Source organism: Balaenoptera borealis (assembly GCF_965194805.1).
Source record: "Balaenoptera borealis genome assembly, chromosome: 8".
Taxonomy (NCBI): domain Eukaryota; kingdom Metazoa; phylum Chordata; class Mammalia; order Artiodactyla; family Balaenopteridae; genus Balaenoptera; species Balaenoptera borealis.
In genome coordinates, this window is record NC_138865.1 from 33,470,679 (window position 1) to 33,495,061 (window position 24,383).

A 24,383-nucleotide genomic window follows, 5' to 3' on the forward strand; every position below is an offset into this window, starting at 1 on the left:
CTGCGGAAATCGAGCTCCCCCGAGGGAGCGTGCATCATGCTGCCCTTCACTCGGCACAGACACGAGGACTCCGAAGGGCCTACGTGTCTGAATGTTGATCTTCACCTCAGGGGAGCCTGGGGGGTACTCAGTGTCTCTGTACGGAAACGGGTGCAGACGCAAGGGAGCAGGAGTTTGAGAAGATTAGTACCGTGAAACTATTGCAGAAGGGCGACTAAGGCCTCATGGAAGCTGCGCACTCCTACCCTGCTGCATGGCATATCAGGGCCCTCCTTCGAAGCTAGGCCTCCCTTTGAGATTCCCTTTAGCTATAGAACAGAACAGGATGAGCTCTGACCGAGAAACTGGGATACCCTGTTTCTTCGTGAAACCTTTTTTTCCCTCTCACAGCCATGCCTGCCGTGAGTATAAGGCTGACAACCACAGTTTTTTTTAAGGGAGCTTCAAGGCGCAGAAGAGGAGCTTTCAAGGTGGGAAAACAAGGCCAGTCCCATCAAGCACCATCTCCAGGTTGACACGCAGCATAAGTGTCTCTGGCTTCTGGCAGGTCAAAAGAGACCTAGCTACCTCCCTGGCTCTTCCCTGATTCAAATTTTCTACACAGGGTGCTCTGTGTGTAGTGAACTCCCTAGACGAAAGAGTGCCCTAGGTCTCCTAGGGTCCTGTGCCTCTCCCAAAAGCCTCAAGTGTTCCACAGAAAACTGTGCTGAAGTGGAAGTTGCAATGCAAGCTGCCTTCCTCCTTGAGATACGGTGACTTAAGGTATGAGGTCCTAGAAGGACTTGTAAGCGGAGAGTTTTTCTCAGTACCGCTCAGACTAGGGTCACGAGGACGACTTCCATGGTATGCTGGGTTTTCTAGAATCGTGTTCATGAAACCTTTCTGTAGCTGGGGATACCTAGCTCCCCGAATGAAGCGTGCAGCGTGTTACCCTTCACTCCGCCTACCCATGGGCACCCTGACAGGCCTACGCATCTGATTGTGGCCCAGCAAGCCCAGGGAAGCGTTGGAGTACTCAGTGTCCTTGTACGGAAACGAGTGCTGCCGCGAGGGGTCTAGGAGTCCTGAATACCTTACTAGCGTTCAACTAAAGCAAGAGAGCGACTAAGGCCTCATGGAAGCTGTTGCACGCCTACTCCGCTACATGGCATATCAGGGCCCTCCTTCGAAGCGAGGGCTCACTTTGAGTTTCCCTTTAGCTATAAAACAGGACAGGATTAGCTCTGAATCAGAAACTGAAATACCCTGTCTCTTCGTGTAACCTCTTTTTCCCTCTCACAGCCATGCCTGCCGTGAGTATAAGCCAGACAACCACAGTGTTTTTAAGGGAGCTTCAAGGCACATAAGAGGAGCTTTCAAGGTGGGAAAACGAGGCCAGTCCCATCAGGCACCACCTCCAGGTTGACACGCAGCGTAAGTGTCTCCGGCTTCTGGCAGGTCAAAAGAGACCTAGCTACCTCCCTGGCTCTTCCTTGATTCAACTTTTCTACATAAGGTGCTCTGCGTGTAGCGAACTGCTTAGATGAAAGACTGCCCTAGGACTCCTAGGGCCCTGTGCCTCTCCCAAAATTCTGAAGTGTTACACACAAAACTGTGCTGTAGTGGAAGTTGCAATGCAAGCTGCCTTTCTCCTTGAGATACGGTGACTTCAGGTATGAGGTCCTAGAAGGACTTGTAAGCGGAGAGTTTTTCTCAGTACCGCTCAGAGTAGGGCAACGAGGACGAATTTCATGGTATGCTGGACTTGCTAGGACCGCGTTCATGAAGCCGTTGGCGAGCTGGGGATATCTAGCTCGCCCAAGGAAGAGTGCAGCGTGTGACTCTTCACTCGACCTACGCAGGGCCACCCTGAATGGCCTACGGGTCTGAGTGTGGCCCAGCAAGCTCAGGGGAGCCTGGGGGTGCTCAGGGTCCTTGTACGGAAACGAGTGCTGCCGCGAGGGGGTCTACGAGTCCTGAAAAGCTTACTAGCGTTCAACTAAAGCAGAAGAGCGACTAAGGCCTCATGGAAGCTGCTGCACGCCTACTCCGCTGCATGGCATGTCAGGGCCCTCCTTCGAAGCTAGGCCTCACTTTGAGTTTCCCTTTAGCTAGAGAACAGGACAGGATGAGCTCTGAATCAGAAACTGGAATACGTGTTTCTTCGTGAAACCTCTTTTTCCCTCTCACAGCCATGCCTGTCGTGAGTATAAGCCCGACACCAACAGTGTTTTTCAGTTAGCTTCTAGCTTCTAGGCGCATAAAAGGAGCTTTCATGATGGGACAGCAAGGCTAGCCCCATCAGGTCCTGTTTCCAGATTGACACACAACATAAGTAGCTGTGGTTTCTAAGAGGTCAAAAGAGACCTAGCTACCTACTTGGCTCTTCCCAGAATCAATTTTTCTGCACAGGGTGTTGTACGTGTAGTGAAGTGCCTAGAGAATAGACTGCCCTAGGTCTCTAAGAGCCCTGTGCATGTCCCAAAGCCTGAAGTGTTACACAGAACACTGTGCTGTAGTGGAAGTTGGAATGCAAGCCGTCTTTCTCCTTGAGATACGGTGACTTCAGGTCTGAGGTCCTCGAAGGACTTCAAAGCAGAGAGGTTTACTCAGTACAGCTCAGAATCGGCTGAGGAGGCAGACTTCCATGGTTTGCTGGCCTTGCTAGAACCGTGTTCCTGAGGCTGATGGTGAGCTGAGGAAATCTAGCTTTCCCAAGAAAGAGTGCAGTTTGTTATCTTTCACTCGGCCTAAAAAGGGGCACACTGAAGGGCCTACGGGTCTGAGTGTGGCCCAGCAGGCCCAGGGGAGTCCTGGGGTACTCAGAGTTCTTGTACGCAAATGGGTACTGACACGAGTGGGCCTGGAGTCCTGAGAAGACTAGTACCTTTAAACTAATGCAGAACTGCGACTAAGGCCTCAAGGAAAATGCTGCACAACTACCCTTCTGGAGGGCAAATCAGAGCCTTAGGTCGAGGGTAGGGCGCACGTTGAGATTCCCCTTAGCTCTAGTGCAGGGCAGGATATGCTCCCCACCAGGGCCTGGAAGCACCCTCTTTCTTTCGAGAAAACTCATTTTCTTCCAGAGCCATGCCTGGAGTGGGGACAAGTCCGACAACCACAGTGTTTTTCAGGTAGCTTCAAGGCCGCATGAATGGAGCTTTCAAGACGGGAAAACAAGGCTTGTCTCCTAAGGCCGCCATTTCCAGGCTGACACGCAGAAGAAGCATCTGTGGTTTCTAACAGGTCAAAAGAGACCTAGCTCCTCACTGGGTCCTTGGAGAATCAACTTTTCTCTGCAGGGTGTTCTGCGTGTAGTGAACTGCCTAAATGAAAGAATTCCCTAGGTGTCCTGGGCTTCTGTGCATCTTCCAAAAGCCTGCGGCATTACACCAGAAAGTGTGCTCTAGTTGCACTTGGACCACAAGCCGACTTTCTCCTAGAGGTTGGTTGACTTCAGCTAGGAGCTGGTAGAAGGAACTGTAAGCAAAGAGTTTTCCTCAGTACAGCTCGGACTACTGTAAGCAGGCAGACTTGCATGGCATGTTGCCCCTATTACAACCGTGTTCCTGAGGCTGTTGGTGAGCTGCGGAAATCGAGCTCCCCCGAGGGAGCGTGCATCATGCTGCCCTTCACTCGGCACAGACACGAGGACTCCGAAGGGCCTACGTGTCTGAATGTTGATCTTCACCTCAGGGGAGCCTGGGGGGTACTCAGTGTCTCTGTACGGAAACGGGTGCAGACGCAAGGGAGCAGGAGTTTGAGAAGATTAGTACCGTGAAACTATTGCAGAAGGGCGACTAAGGCCTCATGGAAGCTGCGCACTCCTACCCTGCTGCATGGCATATCAGGGCCCTCCTTCGAAGCTAGGCCTCCCTTTGAGATTCCCTTTAGCTATAGAACAGAACAGGATGAGCTCTGACCAAGAAACTGGGATACCCTGTTTCTTCGTGAAACCTTTTTTTCCCTCTCACAGCCATGCCTGCCGTGAGTATAAGGCTGACAACCACAGTTTTTTTTAAGGGAGCTTCAAGGCGCAGAAGAGGAGCTTTCAAGGTGGGAAAACAAGGCCAGTCCCATCAAGCACCATCTCCAGGTTGACACGCAGCATAAGTGTCTCTGGCTTCTGGCAGGTCAAAAGAGACCTAGCTACCTCCCTGGCTCTTCCCTGATTCAAATTTTCTACACAGGGTGCTCTGTGTGTAGTGAACTCCCTAGACGAAAGAGTGCCCTAGGTCTCCTAGGGTCCTGTGCCTCTCCCAAAAGCCTCAAGTGTTCCACAGAAAACTGTGCTGAAGTGGAAGTTGCAATGCAAGCTGCCTTCCTCCTTGAGATACGGTGACTTAAGGTATGAGGTCCTAGAAGGACTTGTAAGCAGAGAGTTTTTCTCAGTACCGCTCAGACTAGGGTCACGAGGACGACTTCCATGGTATGCTGGGTTTTCTAGAATCGTGTTCATGAAACCTTTCTGTAGCTGGGGATACCTAGCTCCCCGAATGAAGCGTGCAGCGTGTTACCCTTCACTCCGCCTACCCATGGGCACCCTGACAGGCCTACGCATCTGATTGTGGCCCAGCAAGCCCAGGGAAGCCTTGGAGTACTCAGTGTCCTTGTACGGAAACGAGTGCTGCCGCGAGGGGTCTAGGAGTCCTGAATACCTTACTAGCGTTCAACTAAAGCAAGAGAGCGACTAAGGCCTCATGGAAGCTGTTGCACGCCTACTCCGCTACATGGCATATCAGGGCCCTCCTTCGAAGCGAGGGCTCACTTTGAGTTTCCCTTTAGCTATAAAACAGGACAGGATTAGCTCTGAATCAGAAACTGAAATACCCTGTCTCTTCGTGTAACCTCTTTTTCCCTCTCACAGCCATGCCTGCCGTGAGTATAAGCCAGACAACCACAGTGTTTTTAAGGGAGCTTCAAGGCACATAAGAGGAGCTTTCAAGGTGGGAAAACGAGGCCAGTCCCATCAGGCACCACCTCCAGGTTGACACGCAGCGTAAGTGTCTCCGGCTTCTGGCAGGTCAAAAGAGACCTAGCTACCTCCCTGGCTCTTCCTTGATTCAACTTTTCTACATAAGGTGCTCTGCGTGTAGCGAACTGCTTAGATGAAAGACTGCCCTAGGACTCCTAGGGCCCTGTGCCTCTCCTGAAGTGTTACACACAAAACTGTGCTGTAGTGGAAGTTGCAATGCAAGCTGCCTTTCTCCTTGAGATACGGTGACTTCAGGTATGAGGTCCTAGAAGGACTTGTAAGCGGAGAGTTTTTCTCAGTACCGCTCAGAGTAGGGCAACGAGGACGAATTTCATGGTATGCTGGACTTGCTAGGACCGCGTTCATGAAGCCGTTGGCGAGCTGGGGATATCTAGCTCGCCCAAGGAAGAGTGCAGCGTGTGACTCTTCACTCGACCTACGCAGGGCCACCCTGAATGGCCTACGGGTCTGAGTGTGGCCCAGCAAGCTCAGGGGAGCCTGGGGGTGCTCAGGGTCCTTGTACGGAAACGAGTGCTGCCGCGAGGGGGTCTACGAGTCCTGAAAAGCTTACTAGCGTTCAACTAAAGCAGAAGAGCGACTAAGGCCTCATGGAAGCTGCTGCACGCCTACTCCGCTGCATGGCATGTCAGGGCCCTCCTTCGAAGCTAGGCCTCACTTTGAGTTTCCCTTTAGCTAGAGAACAGGACAGGATGAGCTCTGAATCAGAAACTGGAATACGTGTTTCTTCGTGAAACCTCTTTTTCCCTCTCACAGCCATGCCTGTCGTGAGTATAAGCCCGACACCAACAGTGTTTTTCAGTTAGCTTCTAGCTTCTAGGCGCATAAAAGGAGCTTTCATGATGGGACAGCAAGGCTAGCCCCATCAGGTCCTGTTTCCAGATTGACACACAACATAAGTAGCTGTGGTTTCTAAGAGGTCAAAAGAGACCTAGCTACCTACTTGGCTCTTCCCAGAATCAATTTTTCTGCACAGGGTGTTGTACGTGTAGTGAAGTGCCTAGAGAATAGACTGCCCTAGGTCTCTAAGAGCCCTGTGCATGTCCCAAAGCCTGAAGTGTTACACAGAACACTGTGCTGTAGTGGAAGTTGGAATGCAAGCCGTCTTTCTCCTTGAGATACGGTGACTTCAGGTCTGAGGTCCTCGAAGGACTTCAAAGCAGAGAGGTTTACTCAGTACAGCTCAGAATCGGCTGAGGAGGCAGACTTCCATGGTTTGCTGGCCTTGCTAGAACCGTGTTCCTGAGGCTGATGGTGAGCTGAGGAAATCTAGCTTTCCCAAGAAAGAGTGCAGTTTGTTATCTTTCACTCGGCCTAAAAAGGGGCACACTGAAGGGCCTACGGGTCTGAGTGTGGCCCAGCAGGCCCAGGGGAGTCCTGGGGTACTCAGAGTTCTTGTACGCAAATGGGTACTGACACGAGTGGGCCTGGAGTCCTGAGAAGACTAGTACCTTTAAACTAATGCAGAACTGCGACTAAGGCCTCAAGGAAAATGCTGCACAACTACCCTTCTGGAGGGCAAATCAGAGCCTTAGGTCGAGGGTAGGGCGCACGTTGAGATTCCCCTTAGCTCTAGTGCAGGGCAGGATATGCTCCCCACCAGGGCCTGGAAGCACCCTCTTTCTTTCGAGAAAACTCATTTTCTTCCAGAGCCATGCCTGGAGTGGGGACAAGTCCGACAACCACAGTGTTTTTCAGGTAGCTTCAAGGCCGCATGAATGGAGCTTTCAAGACGGGAAAACAAGGCTTGTCTCCTAAGGCCGCCATTTCCAGGCTGACACGCAGAAGAAGCATCTGTGGTTTCTAACAGGTCAAAAGAGACCTAGCTCCTCACTGGGTCCTTGGAGAATCAACTTTTCTCTGCAGGGTGTTCTGCGTGTAGTGAACTGCCTAAATGAAAGAATTCCCTAGGTGTCCTGGGCTTCTGTGCATCTTCCAAAAGCCTGCGGCATTACACCAGAAAGTGTGCTCTAGTTGCACTTGGACCACAAGCCGACTTTCTCCTAGAGGTTGGTTGACTTCAGCTAGGAGCTGGTAGAAGGAACTGTAAGCAAAGAGTTTTCCTCAGTACAGCTCGGACTACTGTAAGCAGGCAGACTTGCATGGCATGTTGCCCCTATTACAACCGTGTTCCTGAGGCTGTTGGTGAGCTGAGGAAATCGAGCTCCCCCGAGGGAGCGTGCATCATGCTGCCCTTCACTCGGCACAGACACGAGGACTCCGAAGGGCCTACGTGTCTGAATGTTGATCTTCACCTCAGGGGAGCCTGGGGGGTACTCAGTGTCTCTGTACGGAAACGGGTGCAGACGCAAGGGAGCAGGAGTTTGAGAAGATTAGTACCGTGAAACTATTGCAGAAGGGCGACTAAGGCCTCATGGAAGCTGCGCACTCCTACCCTGCTGCATGGCATATCAGGGCCCTCCTTCGAAGCTAGGCCTCCCTTTGAGATTCCCTTTAGCTATAGAACAGAACAGGATGAGCTCTGACCGAGAAACTGGGATACCCTGTTTCTTCGTGAAACCTTTTTTTCCCTCTCACAGCCATGCCTGCCGTGAGTATAAGGCTGACAACCACAGTTTTTTTTAAGGGAGCTTCAAGGCGCAGAAGAGGAGCTTTCAAGGTGGGAAAACAAGGCCAGTCCCATCAAGCACCATCTCCAGGTTGACACACAGCATAAGTGTCTCTGGCTTCTGGCAGGTCAAAAGAGACCTAGCTACCTCCCTGGCTCTTCCCTGATTCAAATTTTCTACACAGGGTGCTCTGTGTGTAGTGAACTCCCTAGACGAAAGAGTGCCCTAGGTCTCCTATGGCCCTGTGCCTCTCCCAAAAGCCTGAAGTGTTCCACAGAAAACTGTGCTGAAGTGGAAGTTGCAATGCAAGCTGCCTTCCACCTTGAGATACGGTGACTTCAGGTATGAGGTCCTAGAAAGACTTGTAAGCAGAGAGTTTTTCTCAGTACAGCTCAGACTAGGGTCACGAGGACGACTTCCATGGTATGCTGGGTTTTCTAGAATCGTGTTCATGAAACCTTTCTGTAGCTGGGGATACCTAGCTCCCCGAATGAAGCGTGCAGCGTGTTACCCTTCACTCCGCCTACCCATGGGCACCCTGACAGGCCTACGCATCTGATTGTGGCCCAGCAAGCCCAGGGAAGCCTTGGGGTACTCAGTGTCCGTGTACGGAAACGAGTGCTGCCGCGAGGGGTCTAGGAGTCCTGAATACCTTACTAGCGTTCAACTAAAGCAAGAGAGCGACTAAGGCCTCATGGAAGCTGTTGCACGCCTACTCCGCTACATGGCATATCAGGGCCCTCCTTCGAAGCGAGGGCTCACTTTGAGTTTCCCTTTAGCTATAAAACAGGACAGGATTAGCTCTGAATCAGAAACTGAAATACCCTGTCTCTTCGTGTAACCTCTTTTTCCCTCTCACAGCCATGCCTGCCGTGAGTATAAGCCAGACAACCACAGTGTTTTTAAGGGAGCTTCAAGGCACATAAGAGGAGCTTTCAAGGTGGGAAAACGAGGCCAGTCCCATCAGGCACCACCTCCAGGTTGACACGCAGCGTAAGTGTCTCCGGCTTCTGGCAGGTCAAAAGAGACCTAGCTACCTCCCTGGCTCTTCCTTGATTCAACTTTTCTACATAAGGTGCTCTGCGTGTAGCGAACTGCTTAGATGAAAGACTGCCCTAGGACTCCTAGGGCCCTGTGCCTCTCCCAAAATTCTGAAGTGTTACACACAAAACTGTGCTGTAGTGGAAGTTGCAATGCAAGCTGCCTTTCTCCTTGAGATACGGTGACTTCAGGTATGAGGTCCTAGAAGGACTTGTAAGCGGAGAGTTTTTCTCAGTACCGCTCAGAGTAGGGCAACGAGGACGAATTTCATGGTATGCTGGACTTGCTAGGACCGCGTTCATGAAGCCGTTGGCGAGCTGGGGATATCTAGCTCGCCCAAGGAAGAGTGCAGCGTGTGACTCTTCACTCGACCTACGCAGGGCCACCCTGAATGGCCTACGGGTCTGAGTGTGGCCCAGCAAGCTCAGGGGAGCCTGGGGGTGCTCAGGGTCCTTGTACGGAAACGAGTGCTGCCGCGAGGGGGTCTACGAGTCCTGAAAAGCTTACTAGCGTTCAACTAAAGCAGAAGAGCGACTAAGGCCTCATGGAAGCTGCTGCACGCCTACTCCGCTGCATGGCATGTCAGGGCCCTCCTTCGAAGCTAGGCCTCACTTTGAGTTTCCCTTTAGCTAGAGAACAGGACAGGATGAGCTCTGAATCAGAAACTGGAATACGTGTTTCTTCGTGAAACCTCTTTTTCCCTCTCACAGCCATGCCTGTCGTGAGTATAAGCCCGACACCAACAGTGTTTTTCAGTTAGCTTCTAGCTTCTAGGCGCATAAAAGGAGCTTTCATGATGGGACAGCAAGGCTAGCCCCATCAGGTCCTGTTTCCAGATTGACACACAACATAAGTAGCTGTGGTTTCTAAGAGGTCAAAAGAGACCTAGCTACCTACTTGGCTCTTCCCAGAATCAATTTTTCTGCACAGGGTGTTGTACGTGTAGTGAAGTGCCTAGAGAATAGACTGCCCTAGGTCTCTAAGAGCCCTGTGCATGTCCCAAAGCCTGAAGTGTTACACAGAACACTGTGCTGTAGTGGAAGTTGGAATGCAAGCCGTCTTTCTCCTTGAGATACGGTGACTTCAGGTCTGAGGTCCTCGAAGGACTTCAAAGCAGAGAGGTTTACTCAGTACAGCTCAGAATCGGGTGAGGAGGCAGACTTCCATGGTTTGCTGGCCTTGCTAGAACCGTGTTCCTGAGGCTGATGGTGAGCTGAGGAAATCTAGCTTTCCCAAGAAAGAGTGCAGTTTGTTATCTTTCACTCGGCCTAAAAAGGGGCACACTGAAGGGCCTACGGGTCTGAGTGTGGCCCAGCAGGCCCAGGGGAGTCCTGGGGTACTCAGAGTTCTTGTACGCAAATGGGTACTGACACGAGTGGGCCTGGAGTCCTGAGAAGACTAGTACCTTTAAACTAATGCAGAACTGCGACTAAGGCCTCAAGGAAAATGCTGCACAACTACCCTTCTGGAGGGCAAATCAGAGCCTTAGGTCGAGGGTAGGGCGCACGTTGAGATTCCCCTTAGCTCTAGTGCAGGGCAGGATATGCTCCCCACCAGGGCCTGGAAGCACCCTCTTTCTTTCGAGAAAACTCATTTTCTTCCAGAGCCATGCCTGGAGTGGGGACAAGTCCGACAACCACAGTGTTTTTCAGGTAGCTTCAAGGCCGCATGAATGGAGCTTTCAAGACGGGAAAACAAGGCTTGTCTCCTAAGGCCGCCATTTCCAGGCTGACACGCAGAAGAAGCATCTGTGGTTTCTAACAGGTCAAAAGAGACCTAGCTCCTCACTGGGTCCTTGGAGAATCAACTTTTCTCTGCAGGGTGTTCTGCGTGTAGTGAACTGCCTAAATGAAAGAATTCCCTAGGTGTCCTGGGCTTCTGTACATCTTCCAAAAGCCTGCGGCATTACACCAGAAAGTGTGCTCTAGTTGCACTTGGACCACAAGCCGACTTTCTCCTAGAGGTTGGTTGACTTCAGCTAGGAGCTGGTAGAAGGAACTGTAAGCAAAGAGTTTTCCTCAGTACAGCTCGGACTACTGTAAGCAGGCAGACTTGCATGGCATGTTGCCCCTATTACAACCGTGTTCCTGAGGCTGTTGGTGAGCTGAGGAAATCGAGCTCCCCCGAGGGAGCGTGCATCATGCTGCCCTTCACTCGGCACAGACACGAGGACTCCGAAGGGCCTACGTGTCTGAATGTTGATCTTCACCTCAGGGGAGCCTGGGGGGTACTCAGTGTCTCTGTACGGAAACGGGTGCAGACGCCAGGGAGCAGGAGTTTGAAAAGATTAGTACCGTGAAACTATTGCAGAAGGGCGACTAAGGCCTCATGGAAGCTGCGCACTCCTACCCTGCTGCATGGCATATCAGGGCCCTCCTTCGAAGCTAGGCCTCCCTTTGAGATTCCCTTTAGCTATAGAACAGAACAGGATGAGCTCTGACCGAGAAACTGGGATACCCTGTTTCTTCGTGAAACCTTTTTTTCCCTCTCACAGCCATGCCTGCCGTGAGTATAAGGCTGACAACCACAGTTTTTTTTAAGGGAGCTTCAAGGCGCAGAAGAGGAGCTTTCAAGGTGGGAAAACAAGGCCAGTCCCATCAAGCACCATCTCCAGGTTGACACGCAGCATAAGTGTCTCTGGCTTCTGGCAGGTCAAAAGAGACCTAGCTACCTCCCTGGCTCTTCCCTGATTCAAATTTTCTACACAGGGTGCTCTGTGTGTAGTGAACTCCCTAGACGAAAGAGTGCCCTAGGTCTCCTAGGGTCCTGTGCCTCTCCCAAAAGCCTCAAGTGTTCCACAGAAAACTGTGCTGAAGTGGAAGTTGCAATGCAAGCTGCCTTCCTCCTTGAGATACGGTGACTTAAGGTATGAGGTCCTAGAAGGACTTGTAAGCAGAGAGTTTTTCTCAGTACCGCTCAGACTAGGGTCACGAGGACGACTTCCATGGTATGCTGGGTTTTCTAGAATCGTGTTCATGAAACCTTTCTGTAGCTGGGGATACCTAGCTCCCCGAATGAAGCGTGCAGCGTGTTACCCTTCACTCCGCCTACCCATGGGCACCCTGACAGGCCTACGCATCTGATTGTGGCCCAGCAAGCCCAGGGAAGCCTTGGAGTACTCAGTGTCCTTGTACGGAAACGAGTGCTGCCGCGAGGGGTCTAGGAGTCCTGAATACCTTACTAGCGTTCAACTAAAGCAAGAGAGCGACTAAGGCCTCATGGAAGCTGTTGCACGCCTACTCCGCTACATGGCATATCAGGGCCCTCCTTCGAAGCGAGGGCTCACTTTGAGTTTCCCTTTAGCTATAAAACAGGACAGGATGAGCTCTGAATCAGAAACTGAAATACCCTGTCTCTTCGTGTAACCTCTTTTTCCCTCTCACAGCCATGCCTGCCGTGAGTATAAGCCAGACAACCACAGTGTTTTTAAGGGAGCTTCAAGGCACATAAGAGGAGCTTTCAAGGTGGGAAAACGAGGCCAGTCCCATCAGGCACCACCTCCAGGTTGACACGCAGCGTAAGTGTCTCCGGCTTCTGGCAGGTCAAAAGAGACCTAGCTACCTCCCTGGCTCTTCCTTGATTCAACTTTTCTACATAAGGTGCTCTGCGTGTAGCGAACTGCTTAGATGAAAGACTGCCCTAGGACTCCTAGGGCCCTGTGCCTCTCCTGAAGTGTTACACACAAAACTGTGCTGTAGTGGAAGTTGCAATGCAAGCTGCCTTTCTCCTTGAGATACGGTGACTTCAGGTATGAGGTCCTAGAAGGACTTGTAAGCGGAGAGTTTTTCTCAGTACCGCTCAGAGTAGGGCAACGAGGACGAATTTCATGGTATGCTGGACTTGCTAGGACCGCGTTCATGAAGCCGTTGGCGAGCTGGGGATATCTAGCTCGCCCAAGGAAGAGTGCAGCGTGTGACTCTTCACTCGACCTACGCAGGGCCACCCTGAATGGCCTACGGGTCTGAGTGTGGCCCAGCAAGCTCAGGGGAGCCTGGGGGTGCTCAGGGTCCTTGTACGGAAACGAGTGCTGCCGCGAGGGGGTCTACGAGTCCTGAAAAGCTTACTAGCGTTCAACTAAAGCAGAAGAGCGACTAAGGCCTCATGGAAGCTGCTGCACGCCTACTCCGCTGCATGGCATGTCAGGGCCCTCCTTCGAAGCTAGGCCTCACTTTGAGTTTCCCTTTAGCTAGAGAACAGGACAGGATGAGCTCTGAATCAGAAACTGGAATACGTGTTTCTTCGTGAAACCTCTTTTTCCCTCTCACAGCCATGCCTGTCGTGAGTATAAGCCCGACACCAACAGTGTTTTTCAGTTAGCTTCTAGCTTCTAGGCGCATAAAAGGAGCTTTCATGATGGGACAGCAAGGCTAGCCCCATCAGGTCCTGTTTCCAGATTGACACACAACATAAGTAGCTGTGGTTTCTAAGAGGTCAAAAGAGACCTAGCTACCTACTTGGCTCTTCCCAGAATCAATTTTTCTGCACAGGGTGTTGTACGTGTAGTGAAGTGCCTAGAGAATAGACTGCCCTAGGTCTCTAAGAGCCCTGTGCATGTCCCAAAGCCTGAAGTGTTACACAGAACACTGTGCTGTAGTGGAAGTTGGAATGCAAGCCGTCTTTCTCCTTGAGATACGGTGACTTCAGGTCTGAGGTCCTCGAAGGACTTCAAAGCAGAGAGGTTTACTCAGTACAGCTCAGAATCGGCTGAGGAGGCAGACTTCCATGGTTTGCTGGCCTTGCTAGAACCGTGTTCCTGAGGCTGATGGTGAGCTGAGGAAATCTAGCTTTCCCAAGAAAGAGTGCAGTTTGTTATCTTTCACTCGGCCTAAAAAGGGGCACACTGAAGGGCCTACGGGTCTGAGTGTGGCCCAGCAGGCCCAGGGGAGTCCTGGGGTACTCAGAGTTCTTGTACGCAAATGGGTACTGACACGAGTGGGCCTGGAGTCCTGAGAAGACTAGTACCTTTAAACTAATGCAGAACTGCGACTAAGGCCTCAAGGAAAATGCTGCACAACTACCCTTCTGGAGGGCAAATCAGAGCCTTAGGTCGAGGGTAGGGCGCACGTTGAGATTCCCCTTAGCTCTAGTGCAGGGCAGGATATGCTCCCCACCAGGGCCTGGAAGCACCCTCTTTCTTTCGAGAAAACTCATTTTCTTCCAGAGCCATGCCTGGAGTGGGGACAAGTCCGACAACCACAGTGTTTTTCAGGTAGCTTCAAGGCCGCATGAATGGAGCTTTCAAGACGGGAAAACAAGGCTTGTCTCCTAAGGCCGCCATTTCCAGGCTGACACGCAGAAGAAGCATCTGTGGTTTCTAACAGGTCAAAAGAGACCTAGCTCCTCACTGGGTCCTTGGAGAATCAACTTTTCTCTGCAGGGTGTTCTGCGTGTAGTGAACTGCCTAAATGAAAGAATTCCCTAGGTGTCCTGGGCTTCTGTGCATCTTCCAAAAGCCTGCGGCATTACACCAGAAAGTGTGCTCTAGTTGCACTTGGACCACAAGCCGACTTTCTCCTAGAGGTTGGTTGACTTCAGCTAGGAGCTGGTAGAAGGAACTGTAAGCAAAGAGTTTTCCTCAGTACAGCTCGGACTACTGTAAGCAGGCAGACTTGCATGGCATGTTGCCCCTATTACAACCGTGTTCCTGAGGCTGTTGGTGAGCTGCGGAAATCGAGCTCCCCCGAGGGAGCGTGCATCATGCTGCCCTTCACTCGGCACAGACACGAGGACTCCGAAGGGCCTACGTGTCTGAATGTTGATCTTCACCTCAGGGGAGCCTGGGGGGTACTCAGTGTCTCTGTACGGAAACGGGTGCAGACGCAAGGGAGCAGGAGTTTGAGAAGATTAGTACCGTGAAACTATTGCAGAAGGGCGACTAAGGCCTCATGGAAGCTGCGCACTCCTACCCTGCTGCATGGCATATCAGGGCCCTCCTTCGAAGCTAGGCCTCCCTTTGAGATTCCCTTTAGCTATAGAACAGAACAGGATGAGCTCTGACCGAGAAACTGGGATACCCTGTTTCTTCGTGAAACCTTTTTTTCCCTCTCACAGCCATGCCTGCCGTGAGTATAAGGCTGACAACCACAGTTTTTTTTAAGGGAGCTTCAAGGCGCAGAAGAGGAGCTTTCAAGGTGGGAAAACAAGGCCAGTCCCATCAAGCACCATCTCCAGGTTGACACGCAGCATAAGTGTCTCTGGCTTCTGGCAGGTCAAAAGAGACCTAGCTACCTCCCTGGCTCTTCCCTGATTCAAATTTTCTACACAGGGTGCTCTGTGTGTAGTGAACTCCCTAGACGAAAGAGTGCCCTAGGTCTCCTAGGGTCCTGTGCCTCTCCCAAAAGCCTCAAGTGTTCCACAGAAAACTGTGCTAAAGTGGAAGTTGCAATGCAAGCTGCCTTCCTCCTTGAGATACGGTGACTTAAGGTATGAGGTCCTAGAAGGACTTGTAAGCGGAGAGTTTTTCTCAGTACCGCTCAGACTAGGGTCACGAGGACGACTTCCATGGTATGCTGGGTTTTCTAGAATCGTGTTCATGAAACCTTTCTGTAGCTGGGGATACCTAGCTCCCCGAATGAAGCGTGCAGCGTGTTACCCTTCACTCCGCCTACCCATGGGCACCCTGACAGGCCTACGCATCTGATTGTGGCCCAGCAAGCCCAGGGAAGCGTTGGAGTACTCAGTGTCCTTGTACGGAAACGAGTGCTGCCGCGAGGGGTCTAGGAGTCCTGAATACCTTACTAGCGTTCAACTAAAGCAAGAGAGCGACTAAGGCCTCATGGAAGCTGTTGCACGCCTACTCCGCTACATGGCATATCAGGGCCCTCCTTCGAAGCGAGGGCTCACTTTGAGTTTCCCTTTAGCTATAAAACAGGACAGGATTAGCTCTGAATCAGAAACTGAAATACCCTGTCTCTTCGTGTAACCTCTTTTTCCCTCTCACAGCCATGCCTGCCGTGAGTATAAGCCAGACAACCACAGTGTTTTTAAGGGAGCTTCAAGGCACATAAGAGGAGCTTTCAAGGTGGGAAAACGAGGCCAGTCCCATCAGGCACCACCTCCAGGTTGACACGCAGCGTAAGTGTCTCCGGCTTCTGGCAGGTCAAAAGAGACCTAGCTACCTCCCTGGCTCTTCCTTGATTCAACTTTTCTACATAAGGTGCTCTGCGTGTAGCGAACTGCTTAGATGAAAGACTGCCCTAGGACTCCTAGGGCCCTGTGCCTCTCCTGAAGTGTTACACACAAAACTGTGCTGTAGTGGAAGTTGCAATGCAAGCTGCCTTTCTCCTTGAGATACGGTGACTTCAGGTATGAGGTCCTAGAAGGACTTGTAAGCGGAGAGTTTTTCTCAGTACCGCTCAGAGTAGGGCAACGAGGACGAATTTCATGGTATGCTGGACTTGCTAGGACCGCGTTCATGAAGCCGTTGGCGAGCTGGGGATATCTAGCTCGCCCAAGGAAGAGTGCAGCGTGTGACTCTTCACTCGACCTACGCAGGGCCACCCTGAATGGCCTACGGGTCTGAGTGTGGCCCAGCAAGCTCAGGGGAGCCTGGGGGTGCTCAGGGTCCTTGTACGGAAACGAGTGCTGCCGCGAGGGGGTCTACGAGTCCTGAAAAGCTTACTAGCGTTCAACTAAAGCAGAAGAGCGACTAAGGCCTCATGGAAGCTGCTGCACGCCTACTCCGCTGCATGGCATGTCAGGGCCCTCCTTCGAAGCTAGGCCTCACTTTGAGTTTCCCTTTAGCTAGAGAACAGGACAGGATGAGCTCTGAATCAGAAACTGGAATACGTGTTTCTTCGTGAAACCTCTTTTTCCCTCTCACAGCCATGCCTGTCGTGAGTATAAGCCCGACACCAACAGTGTTTTTCAGTTAGCTTCTAGCTTCTAGGCGCATAAAAGGAGCTTTCATGATGGGACAGCAAGGCTAGCCCCATCAGGTCCTGTTTCCAGATTGACACACAACATAAGTAGCTGTGGTTTCTAAGAGGTCAAAAGAGACCTAGCTACCTACTTGGCTCTTCCCAGAATCAATTTTTCTGCACAGGGTGTTGTACGTGTAGTGAAGTGCCTAGAGAATAGACTGCCCTAGGTCTCTAAGAGCCCTGTGCATGTCCCAAAGCCTGAAGTGTTACACAGAACACTGTGCTGTAGTGGAAGTTGGAATGCAAGCCGTCTTTCTCCTTGAGATACGGTGACTTCAGGTCTGAGGTCCTCGAAGGACTTCAAAGCAGAGAGGTTTACTCAGTACAGCTCAGAATCGGCTGAGGAGGCAGACTTCCATGGTTTGCTGGCCTTGCTAGAACCGTGTTCCTGAGGCTGATGGTGAGCTGAGGAAATCTAGCTTTCCCAAGAAAGAGTGCAGTTTGTTATCTTTCACTCGGCCTAAAAAGGGGCACACTGAAGGGCCTACGGGTCTGAGTGTGGCCCAGCAGGCCCAGGGGAGTCCTGGGGTACTCAGAGTTCTTGTACGCAAATGGGTACTGACACGAGTGGGCCTGGAGTCCTGAGAAGACTAGTACCTTTAAACTAATGCAGAACTGCGACTAAGGCCTCAAGGAAAATGCTGCACAACTACCCTTCTGGAGGGCAAATCAGAGCCTTAGGTCGAGGGTAGGGCGCACGTTGAGATTCCCCTTAGCTCTAGTGCAGGGCAGGATATGCTCCCCACCAGGGCCTGGAAGCACCCTCTTTCTTTCGAGAAAACTCATTTTCTTCCAGAGCCATGCCTGGAGTGGGGACAAGTCCGACAACCACAGTGTTTTTCAGGTAGCTTCAAGGCCGCATGAATGGAGCTTTCAAGACGGGAAAACAAGGCTTGTCTCCTAAGGCCGCCATTTCCAGGCTGACACGCAGAAGAAGCATCTGTGGTTTCTAACAGGTCAAAAGAGACCTAGCTCCTCACTGGGTCCTTGGAGAATCAACTTTTCTCTGCAGGGTGTTCTGCGTGTAGTGAACTGCCTAAATGAAAGAATTCCCTAGGTGTCCTGGGCTTCTGTGCATCTTCCAAAAGCCTGCGGCATTACACCAGAAAGTGTGCTCTAGTTGCACTTGGACCACAAGCCGACTTTCTCCTAGAGGTTGGTTGACTTCAGCTAGGAGCTGGTAGAAGGAACTGTAAGCAAAGAGTTTTCCTCAGTACAGCTCGGACTACTGTAAGCAGGCAGACTTGCATGGCATGTTGCCCCTATTACAACCGTGTTCCTGAGGCTGTTGGTGAGCTGCGGAAATCGAGCTCCCCCGAGGGAGCGTGCATCATGCTGCCCTTCACTCGGCACAGACACGAGGACTCCGAAGGGCCTACGTGTCTGAATGTTGATCTTCACCTCAGGGGAGCCTGGGGGGTACTCAGTGTCTCTGTACGGAAACGGGTGCAGACGCAAGGGAGCAGGAGTTTGAGAAGATTAGTACCGTGAAACTATTGCAGAAGGGCGACTAAGGCCTCATGGAAGCTGCGCACTCCTACCCTGCTGCATGGCATATCAGGGCCCTCCTTCGAAGCTAGGCCTCCCTTTGAGATTCCCTTTAGCTATAGAACAGAACAGGATGAGCTCTGACCGAGAAACTGGGATACCCTGTTTCTTCGTGAAACCTTTTTTTCCCTCTCACAGCCATGCCTGCCGTGAGTATAAGGCTGACAACCACAGTTTTTTTTAAGGGAGCTTCAAGGCGCAGAAGAGGAGCTTTCAAGGTGGGAAAACAAGGCCAGTCCCATCAAGCACCATCTCCAGGTTGACACGCAGCATAAGTGTCTCTGGCTTCTGGCAGGTCAAAAGAGACCTAGCTACCTCCCTGGCTCTTCCCTGATTCAAATTTTCTACACAGGGTGCTCTGTGTGTAGTGAACTCCCTAGACGAAAGAGTGCCCTAGGTCTCCTAGGGTCCTGTGCCTCTCCCAAAAGCCTCAAGTGTTCCACAGAAAACTGTGCTGAAGTGGAAGTTGCAATGCAAGCTGCCTTCCTCCTTGAGATACGGTGACTTAAGGTATGAGGTCCTAGAAGGACTTGTAAGCAGAGAGTTTTTCTCAGTACCGCTCAGACTAGGGTCACGAGGACGACTTCCATGGTATGCTGGGTTTTCTAGAATCGTGTTCATGAAACCTTTCTGTAGCTGGGGATACCTAGCTCCCCGAATGAAGCGTGCAGCGTGTTACCCTTCACTCCGCCTACCCATGGGCACCCTGACAGGCCTACGCATCTGATTGTGGCCCAGCAAGCCCAGGGAAGCCTTGGAGTACTCAGTGTCCTTGTACGGAAACGAGTGCTGCCGCGAGGGGTCTAGGAGTCCTGAATACCTTACTAGCGTTCAACTAAAGCAAGAGAGCGACTAAGGCCTCATGGAAGCTGTTGCACGCCTACTCCGCTACATGGCATATCAGGGCCCTCCTTCGAAGCGAGGGCTCACTTTGAGTTTCCCTTTAGCTATAAAACAGGACAGGATGAGCTCTGAATCAGAAACTGAAATACCCTGTCTCTTCGTGTAACCTCTTTTTCCCTCTCACAGCCATGCCTGCCGTGAGTATAAGCCAGACAACCACAGTGTTTTTAAGGGAGCTTCAAGGCACATAAGAGGAGCTTTCAAGGTGGGAAAACGAGGCCAGTCCCATCAGGCACCACCTCCAGGTTGACACGCAGCGTAAGTGTCTCCGGCTTCTGGCAGGTCAAAAGAGACCTAGCTACCTCCCTGGCTCTTCCTTGATTCAACTTTTCTACATAAGGTGCTCTGCGTGTAGCGAACTGCTTAGATGAAAGACTGCCCTAGGACTCCTAGGGCCCTGTGCCTCTCCTGAAGTGTTACACACAAAACTGTGCTGTAGTGGAAGTTGCAATGCAAGCTGCCTTTCTCCTTGAGATACGGTGACTTCAGGTATGAGGTCCTAGAAGGACTTGTAAGCGGAGAGTTTTTCTCAGTACCGCTCAGAGTAGGGCAACGAGGACGAATTTCATGGTATGCTGGACTTGCTAGGACCGCGTTCATGAAGCCGTTGGCGAGCTGGGGATATCTAGCTCGCCCAAGGAAGAGTGCAGCGTGTGACTCTTCACTCGACCTACGCAGGGCCACCCTGAATGGCCTACGGGTCTGAGTGTGGCCCAGCAAGCTCAGGGGAGCCTGGGGGTGCTCAGGGTCCTTGTACGGAAACGAGTGCTGCCGCGAGGGGGTCTACGAGTCCTGAAAAGCTTACTAGCGTTCAACTAAAGCAGAAGAGCGACTAAGGCCTCATGGAAGCTGCTGCACGCCTACTCCGCTGCATGGCATGTCAGGGCCCTCCTTCGAAGCTAGGCCTCACTTTGAGTTTCCCTTTAGCTAGAGAACAGGACAGGATGAGCTCTGAATCAGAAACTGGAATACGTGTTTCTTCGTGAAACCTCTTTTTCCCTCTCACAGCCATGCCTGTCGTGAGTATAAGCCCGACACCAACAGTGTTTTTCAGTTAGCTTCTAGCTTCTAGGCGCATAAAAGGAGCTTTCATGATGGGACAGCAAGGCTAGCCCCATCAGGTCCTGTTTCCAGATTGACACACAACATAAGTAGCTGTGGTTTCTAAGAGGTCAAAAGAGACCTAGCTACCTACTTGGCTCTTCCCAGAATCAATTTTTCTGCACAGGGTGTTGTACGTGTAGTGAAGTGCCTAGAGAATAGACTGCCCTAGGTCTCTAAGAGCCCTGTGCATGTCCCAAAGCCTGAAGTGTTACACAGAACACTGTGCTGTAGTGGAAGTTGGAATGCAAGCCGTCTTTCTCCTTGAGATACGGTGACTTCAGGTCTGAGGTCCTCGAAGGACTTCAAAGCAGAGAGGTTTACTCAGTACAGCTCAGAATCGGCTGAGGAGGCAGACTTCCATGGTTTGCTGGCCTTGCTAGAACTGTGTTCCTGAGGCTGATGGTGAGCTGAGGAAATCTAGCTTTCCCAAGAAAGAGTGCAGTTTGTTATCTTTCACTCGGCCTAAAAAGGGGCACACTGAAGGGCCTACGGGTCTGAGTGTGGCCCAGCAGGCCCAGGGGAGTCCTGGGGTACTCAGAGTTCTTGTACGCAAATGGGTACTGACACGAGTGGGCCTGGAGTCCTGAGAAGACTAGTACCTTTAAACTAATGCAGAACTGCGACTAAGGCCTCAAGGAAAATGCTGCACAACTACCCTTCTGGAGGGCAAATCAGAGCCTTAGGTCGAGGGTAGGGCGCACGTTGAGATTCCCCTTAGCTCTAGTGCAGGGCAGGATATGCTCCCCACCAGGGCCTGGAAGCACCCTCTTTCTTTCGAGAAAACTCATTTTCTTCCAGAGCCATGCCTGGAGTGGGGACAAGTCCGACAACCACAGTGTTTTTCAGGTAGCTTCAAGGCCGCATGAATGGAGCTTTCAAGACGGGAAAACAAGGCTTGTCTCCTAAGGCCGCCATTTCCAGGCTGACACGCAGAAGAAGCATCTGTGGTTTCTAACAGGTCAAAAGAGACCTAGCTCCTCACTGGGTCCTTGGAGAATCAACTTTTCTCTGCAGGGTGTTCTGCGTGTAGTGAACTGCCTAAATGAAAGAATTCCCTAGGTGTCCTGGGCTTCTGTGCATCTTCCAAAAGCCTGCGGCATTACACCAGAAAGTGTGCTCTAGTTGCACTTGGACCACAAGCCGACTTTCTCCTAGAGGTTGGTTGACTTCAGCTAGGAGCTGGTAGAAGGAACTGTAAGCAAAGAGTTTTCCTCAGTACAGCTCGGACTACTGTAAGCAGGCAGACTTGCATGGCATGTTGCCCCTATTACAACCGTGTTCCTGAGGCTGTTGGTGAGCTGCGGAAATCGAGCTCCCCCGAGGGAGCGTGCATCATGCTGCCCTTCACTCGGCACAGACACGAGGACTCCGAAGGGCCTACGTGTCTGAATGTTGATCTTCACCTCAGGGGAGCCTGGGGGGTACTCAGTGTCTCTGTACGGAAACGGGTGCAGACGCAAGGGAGCAGGAGTTTGAGAAGATTAGTACCGTGAAACTATTGCAGAAGGGCGACTAAGGCCTCATGGAAGCTGCGCACTCCTACCCTGCTGCATGGCATATCAGGGCCCTCCTTCGAAGCTAGGCCTCCCTTTGAGATTCCCTTTAGCTATAGAACAGAACAGGATGAGCTCTGACCGAGAAACTGGGATACCCTGTTTCTTCGTGAAACCTTTTTTTCCCTCTCACAGCCATGCCTGCCGTGAGTATAAGGCTGACAACCACAGTTTTTTTTAAGGGAGCTTCAAGGCGCAGAAGAGGAGCTTTCAAGGTGGGAAAACAAGGCCAGTCCCATCAAGCACCATCTCCAGGTTGACACGCAGCATAAGTGTCTCTGGCTTCTGGCAGGTCAAAAGAGACCTAGCTACCTCCCTGGCTCTTCCCTGATTCAAATTTTCTACACAGGGTGCTCTGTGTGTAGTGAACTCCCTAGACGAAAGAGTGCCCTAGGTCTCCTAGGGTCCTGTGCCTCTCCCAAAAGCCTCAAGTGTTCCACAGAAAACTGTGCTGAAGTGGAAGTTGCAATGCAAGCTGCCTTCCTCCTTGAGATACGGTGACTTAAGGTATGAGGTCCTAGAAGGACTTGTAAGCGGAGAGTTTTTCTCAGTACCGCTCAGACTAGGGTCACGAGGACGACTTCCATGGTATGCTGGGTTTTCTAGAATCGTGTTCATGAAACCTTTCTGTAGCTGGGGATACCTAGCTCCCCGAATGAAGCGTGCAGCGTGTTACCCTTCACTCCGCCTACCCATGGGCACCCTGACAGGCCTACGCATCTGATTGTGGCCCAGCAAGCCCAGGGAAGCGTTGGAGTACTCAGTGTCCTTGTACGGAAACGAGTGCTGCCGCAAGGGGTCTAGGAGTCCTGAATACCTTACTAGCGTTCAACTAAAGCAAGAGAGCGACTAAGGCCTCATGGAAGCTGTTGCACGCCTACTCCGCTACATGGCATATCAGGGCCCTCCTTCGAAGCGAGGGCTCACTTTGAGTTTCCCTTTAGCTATAAAACAGGACAGGATTAGCTCTGAATCAGAAACTGAAATACCCTGTCTCTTCGTGTAACCTCTTTTTCCCTCTCACAGCCATGCCTGCCGTGAGTATAAGCCAGACAACCACAGTGTTTTTAAGGGAGCTTCAAGGCACATAAGAGGAGCTTTCAAGGTGGGAAAACGAGGCCAGTCCCATCAGGCACCACCTCCAGGTTGACACGCAGCGTAAGTGTCTCCGGCTTCTGGCAGGTCAAAAGAGACCTAGCTACCTCCCTGGCTCTTCCTTGATTCAACTTTTCTACATAAGGTGCTCTGCGTGTAGCGAACTGCTTAGATGAAAGACTGCCCTAGGACTCCTAGGGCCCTGTGCCTCTCCTGAAGTGTTACACACAAAACTGTGCTGTAGTGGAAGTTGCAATGCAAGCTGCCTTTCTCCTTGAGATACGGTGACTTCAGGTATGAGGTCCTAGAAGGACTTGTAAGCGGAGAGTTTTTCTCAGTACCGCTCAGAGTAGGGCAACGAGGACGAATTTCATGGTATGCTGGACTTGCTAGGACCGCGTTCATGAAGCCGTTGGCGAGCTGGGGATATCTAGCTCGCCCAAGGAAGAGTGCAGCGTGTGACTCTTCACTCGACCTACGCAGGGCCACCCTGAATGGCCTACGGGTCTGAGTGTGGCCCAGCAAGCTCAGGGGAGCCTGGGGGTGCTCAGGGTCCTTGTACGGAAACGAGTGCTGCCGCGAGGGGGTCTACGAGTCCTGAAAAGCTTACTAGCGTTCAACTAAAGCAGAAGAGCGACTAAGGCCTCATGGAAGCTGCTGCACGCCTACTCCGCTGCATGGCATGTCAGGGCCCTCCTTCGAAGCTAGGCCTCACTTTGAGTTTCCCTTTAGCTAGAGAACAGGACAGGATGAGCTCTGAATCAGAAACTGGAATACGTGTTTCTTCGTGAAACCTCTTTTTCCCTCTCACAGCCATGCCTGTCGTGAGTATAAGCCCGACACCAACAGTGTTTTTCAGTTAGCTTCTAGCTTCTAGGCGCATAAAAGGAGCTTTCATGATGGGACAGCAAGGCTAGCCCCATCAGGTCCTGTTTCCAGATTGACACACAACATAAGTAGCTGTGGTTTCTAAGAGGTCAAAAGAGACCTAGCTACCTACTTGGCTCTTCCCAGAATCAATTTTTCTGCACAGGGTGTTGTACGTGTAGTGAAGTGCCTAGAGAATAGACTGCCCTAGGTCTCTAAGAGCCCTGTGCATGTCCCAAAGCCTGAAGTGTTACACAGAACACTGTGCTGTAGTGGAAGTTGGAATGCAAGCCGTCTTTCTCCTTGAGATACGGTGACTTCAGGTCTGAGGTCCTCGAAGGACTTCAAAGCAGAGAGGTTTACTCAGTACAGCTCAGAATCGGGTGAGGAGGCAGACTTCCATGGTTTGCTGGCCTTGCTAGAACCGTGTTCCTGAGGCTGATGGTGAGCTGAGGAAATCTAGCTTTCCCAAGAAAGAGTGCAGTTTGTTATCTTTCACTCGGCCTAAAAAGGGGCACACTGAAGGGCCTACGGGTCTGAGTGTGGCCCAGCAGGCCCAGGGGAGTCCTGGGGTACTCAGAGTTCTTGTACGCAAATGGGTACTGACACGAGTGGGCCTGGAGTCCTGAGAAGACTAGTACCTTTAAACTAATGCAGAACTGCGACTAAGGCCTCAAGGAAAATGCTGCACAACTACCCTTCTGGAGGGCAAATCAGAGCCTTAGGTCGAGGGTAGGGCGCACGTTGAGATTCCCCTTAGCTCTAGTGCAGGGCAGGATATGCTCCCCACCAGGGCCTGGAAGCACCC